The 5,960-nt window shown below is 35.5% G+C and overlaps 1 pseudogene; it reads left to right on the top strand.

Annotated features, from left to right (window-relative positions):
* The window catches only part of LOC114074922, a 25,840-nt pseudogene extending 20,802 nt beyond the window's left edge, over positions 1-5,038 (top strand).
* Positions 5,039-5,960: the final 922 nt, after the last annotated feature.

Below are 5,960 nucleotides of genomic sequence, written 5' to 3' on the forward strand. Positions count from 1 at the left end.
TATATATATATTTTATATATTTATCACATAATGTTTTTATTTACTAATTAAAATTTTTAATCTTAAATTTTTTTTTATTTTTATTTTATATTTATTATTTATTCAATGTTCCAAGCTAAAGAAAATATATTGATCATTAGAATAAGCATTCATATTGAGATATCTTAATATTGAGGAGAACAAAAAATGCCTTATGAGTCATCAGGCTATGGAGTAGTAATTAATTCAGAAGAGAGGATAAAAAAATATTCGTAATTGGGGAGTCGAACAACAAAATGTAAATAAGTGCCCTTGTGTATTTATGCTTGCTACTCAACATAGCAATTGCAAAACTCCAATTAGTATCATTGTCAACAAATGAATCAATGACTTACTGTTGTGTTTCTATTTTATTTTTAATATGGAAAAGGCTTTCAAGAAGGAAAAAAAAGTACAGGTAGAATAAAAATATAAAAACACCTTAGTTTCCCCAATTTTGACATTCTCTTTTTGTTCGACTCGAAGACATAGTTCTGCTCCTTTATAAACACCACCTCCTCTACGACATCCTCCTTTTACATGTTCAAATCATCCTCCTCTGTTGCTTCCTCGTTACTATCCTCCGGCCCAGAAATAGTTTCATAGGATATAGGTTAAATTATCATATCTTAGTATTTTCAGTTTTAAAAGGAAGTTTTATAAAAGATAAACGAGGAAAGAAAGAGTATATCAAAAGGAAAGTTTGCTTCCAAAAAAATTCTTAATGGGTGTTTGGATTGACTTACAAAAACAATAGTCCCCTTTAAAGTTTACTTTCGCGAAAAAATTAAAAATATGAGGATTCTCAGTTCGTATGCATGACATCTTTTACATAGGATATTTTAGAACATAAATAAATATATTAGAAAACAATAAAAATAAGAAGAGTATCTTTTTCTTAATTTCAAATTTCAAGTGAAAATGTGAAATACAAAGCCTGAACTTTCATTATTTAGCCGGAATATGGGAATTCTTACTACTACTCGCAGTATTGGAATGTAAACAATTGGAACTGTCAGCATCATAAAAGACACTTTCCATAGATCATTATACTGCAATATTAAATAGAAAAGAATAAATATAAAAGAGACCACATATTTTCCTCAAACCTTACTACAATTTTCCAAAGATCCTCTGCCCCTATCTTTCCGAAAGATCGGAAAGTACTTCTTAATATCCTCCATTCTATACAACCATATCAACAAAAGTTCAGCTTTAAATGAAAGGCTTGATAAGAATGCAATCTAGCTAAATGCTTCTCAAATATATTAAATATGTTGACATCACGTTTTGTTGTGAAAGACTAAATTTATTTCATCTAAAGAATATAAGTAGTTATAAACCAATTACTCAACCAAGTAGATGTAATCGAAATCCCCAAATTCACTTGGATAAGTTAGTTTTTTTATAAAAAACTAAATCTGAAAAAACAGGTTATTCCACATTAAACTGATAAAACACAAAAGAACCCTATATTTCAGATCCAAAATTTTAACATAAACACAAGAACATGGTGAATTTTTTTAAAAAAATTGTTTTACACATTGTTGACATTCCATTGACGAGTATAGAGAAGAAGTTCAGTCCGCCAATCACCAGAATCCCTATCTCTAGCAGCAGCTCCACCTCCCTGAGCCTAAGCAGCCATCTATTTTGTACCATCCATCTCAATTTTTGACCTAATTGAATTTGTTCTACACAATCTAAATATAAAAAAAGTAAAGAACGTTACTAAATATTAAAAGAATCTACAAAATTAGAGATAGATTACAAGAGTTTTATATGTGTAAAAATGGGCTAAGCCTTAAGGGCAGGGCCATCTCGACCATAAGGCCCAAATAATATATATATATATATGTATATATACATTCATATATTATTTGACGTATAGGCAATCAAGAAAGCCGCATAAGTGAATATATAACCTACAGAAAACTGAGCTAATCCAACCAATCTTGCTTGTACAATAGAAAAGGCCACTGTTTTATCTCTCCATCGAATCAAATTGGCCAAGGTGTGCGTTCGTGAGCCCATGCTAAAGTTTCAATCAATTCTGCCAATATCCACAGCCAAGAAATATAGAACATAAATCAAGTAGCCCAAACAAGATGTCCAACTAAGAACATCCATGCCCAAACGGATAAACTATTCATACCAAAAGGGTTATATCCATTGATAAGTTTTGAAGAGTTTAACCATAACTAATCCCTTAACCAGCCCATCAAATAAGTGGAAGATTCATTAAAATGTGTAGCGTTACCTTGCCATAATGTGATGTGCTTCCAATGCCAATAAAAAGTTACCCATCCAATAGTATGTAACATCCAAAAATCTGCCAAATAAAATGAATCCCATGCTTAAATATCACAAGTACCGCCTTGTCCTGGGCCATCGCACGAAAAAATATAACAAAAGTCCTTTTTATCTGGCATTAACTTGGAACCACGTGCATCTAAAGCACCTTTTACTTAGATCAATGTAGTTGTATGTAAACCAAGGGAAATAGCATGATGAACCAAAAAGTCTCCAGGACCTATTGTTANTCGCCAAGAAATTAAGAACATAAATCTAGTAGCCCATACAAGATGTACAAATAAGAACATCCATGCCCAAATGGATAAACTATTCATACCAAAAGGGTTATATCGATTGATAAGTTCTGAAGAGTTTAACCATAAATAATCCCTTAAAGAAACCATCAAATAAGTGGAAGATTCATTAAAATGTGAAACGTTACCTTGCCCTAATGTGATGTGCTTCCAATGCAAATAAAAAGTAACCCATCCAATAGTGTGTAGCATCCAAAAAACTGCCAAATAAAACGAATCCCATGCTGAAATATCACAAGTACCACCTCGTCCTGGGCCATCGCACGGAAAACTATAACAAAAGTCCTTTTTATCTGGCATTAACTTGGAACCACGTGAAACTAAAGCACCTTTTACTTAGATCAATGTAGTTGTATGTAAACCAAGGGCAATAACATGATGAACAAAAAAGTCTCCAGGACCTATTGCTAAGAATAATGAATTACTATTTTCATTAACAATATTTAACCAACACGGCAACCAGATGCTTCGACCCCCATTGAAAACCAAGGGCAATAGCATGATGAACCAAAGAGTCTCTAGTTCCTATTGTTAAGAATAATGAATTACTATTTTCATTAACAACATTTAACAAACCCGGCAACTAGATGCTTTTCTATGCGCCATTCATGGTGCTACAGTAGAAAATACTTTATTTGAAGACGGTGATGGTGAAAATACATTCCATGCTTTTAACCCAACTCAAGTCGAAGAAACTTATTCAATGGTCACCGCTAACCGCTTTTGGTCCCAAATCTTTGGGGTTGCTTTTTCCAATAAACGTTGGTTACTTTTCTTTATGTTATTTGTACCAGTGATCGGTTTATGGATGATTGCTCTTGGAGTAGTCGGTCTAGCTCTGAACCTACGTGACTATGACTTCGTTTTCTCAGGAAATTCACGCAACGGAAGATCCTGAATTTGAGACTTTCTACACCAAAAATATTATCTTAAACGAAGGTATTCGCGCTTGGATGGCGGCTCAAGAACAGCCTCATGAAAACCTTATATTCCCTGAGGAGGTTCTACCACGTAGAAATGTTTTTTAATGGAACTTTAGCCTTAGCTGGTCGTGACCAAGAAACCACAGGTTTCGCTTGGTGGGCCGGGAATGCCCGACTTATCAATCTATCAAGTTAACTACTAGGAGCTCAGGTCGCCCATGTTGGATTAATTGTATTCTGGGCCAGAGCAATGAACCTATTTGAAGTGGCCCATTTCGTACCCGAGAAGCCTATGTATTAACAAGGATTGATTTTACTTCCCCACCTATCTACTCTATGTTGGGGGTAGGCCCTGGATGAGAAGTTATAGACACCTTTCCATACATTATATCTAGAGTACTTCATTTAATTTCTTGTGCAGTATTGGGCTTTGGCGGCATTTATCATGCACTTCTGGGACCTGAGACACTTGAAGAATCTTTTCCCTTCTTTGGTTATATCTGGAAAGATCAAAATAAAATGACCACAATTTTAGGTATTCACTTAATCCTGGAGGGGGAGATGTAATAAAAATTACCAACTTGACCCTTAGCCCGAGTATCATATTTGGTTATTTACTAAAATCCCCTTTTGGAGGAGAAGGGTGGATTGTTAGTGTGGATGATTTAGAAGATATAATCGGAGGAAATGTATGGTTAGGTTCCATTTGTAACTTAGTGGAATCTGGCATATCTTAACCAAACCCTTCGCATGGGATCGACGTGCACTTGTATGGTGTGGAGAGGTTTACTTATCTTAGAGTTTAGGGGCTTTAGCCGTCTTTGGTTTCATTGCTTGTAGTTTTTTTTGGTTCAATAATACCCCTTATACTAGTTAATTTTACGAGCCTACTGGACCAGAAGCTTCTCAAGCTCAAACATTTACTTTCCTAGTTAGAGACCAATGTCTTGGGGATAACGTGGGATCCTCTCAAGGACCTACTGGTGTAGGTAGATATCTAATGCGTTCCCCAAGTGGAGAAGTCATTTTTGGAGGAGATACTATGCATTTTTGGGATCTGTGTGCTGCATGGTTAGAGCCTCTAAGGGGTACAAATGGGTTAGACTTGAGTAGGTTGAAAAAAGTCATGCAACCTTGGCAGGAATGGCGTTCCGCGGAATATATGAGTCATGCTCCTTTAGGTTCTTTAAATTCCGTGGGTGGTGTAGCTACCGAGATCAATGCAGTCAATTATGTCTCTCCTAGAAGTTGGTTAGCTACCACTCATTTTGTTCTAGGATTCTTCTTCTTTGTAGGTCATTTGTGGCATGCAGGAAGGGCTCGTGCAGCTGCAGCAGGATTTGAAAAAGGAATTGATCACGACTTTGAAACTGTTCTTTCCATGACCCCTCTTAATTGATATGAAACAGGAGATCCAATGATTGAATGAAGTACAAATTACTTTGATTCAATCATACATCTTGGAATTAGCTTAAGTATTCCTTTTTTTTTTTAACTCATTTATTTTATCTAATTTATATGAAATCTATTTTTCTGGCTTGGATAGGTGGGATAGACGAGCCATTCCTTTTTCTTTTGGATAGAAAATCTATTCAATTAGCAAAAAAGGAGAGCGAGGGATTCGAACCCTCGATAGTTCTTTGTTCAAAACTATACCAGTCTTCATGAACGGGGCTATCAACCACTCAGCCATCACTCCGAAAGACTATTTTTATTTTATTCCTCCGAATAGAACATGGCTATAGGGTTGGATACCCCCACTATCTGTACAAAGATCTCAGGTGCGAATCAACCGGTCAATCTATCTATCTCTATATAGATATATGATCTAGCATGTCCATTTGTGAAATAAAAAAGAAAATTCCATTTCCCCCACCCCACTCCATGTACGAATAAAGTGCGAAACGGGGAGTAGTAATAATTCATATAGAATCAATGGATTCATGATAAAGTAAAATCCCTCGATGACATATTTTATCACAATTAATATTTTTAGGTTGATAGAGGGTCTTTGCACTATGAAAGGCGCGGGGCGTCAAGGCTGTTAAACAATGTCTGCCGTAAGGCGCTCTGGCAGGCGCGGCGCCCCATCGGTTATTCTATGGAACCTTCGACTTTTCATCGTTGTTTTTCATCTGCCAACTTCCTACACATCCATGTATCAAACCCCAAACACTTAGTAATCCTAAATACTTCATTACCCAATATATTAAACCCTAAAACATGTCCGAAAACATGAATCAAAACTGCTAGAGATCAACTACAATTCAACCAACAGGAACATCACTACTTTTCATCAAGAACTTTAAGATTTTCACTCAAATAAACTCTAATTTGCTGTATTTAATCAATTGGAGTGTTTGTTAATGGACCCAACACCAAATGATCTCATATACCTCTATAGGGATCA

The sequence above is a fragment of the Solanum pennellii genome, chromosome 1 (genome assembly GCF_001406875.1).
Source record: "Solanum pennellii chromosome 1, SPENNV200".
Taxonomy (NCBI): Eukaryota; Viridiplantae; Streptophyta; class Magnoliopsida; order Solanales; family Solanaceae; genus Solanum; species Solanum pennellii.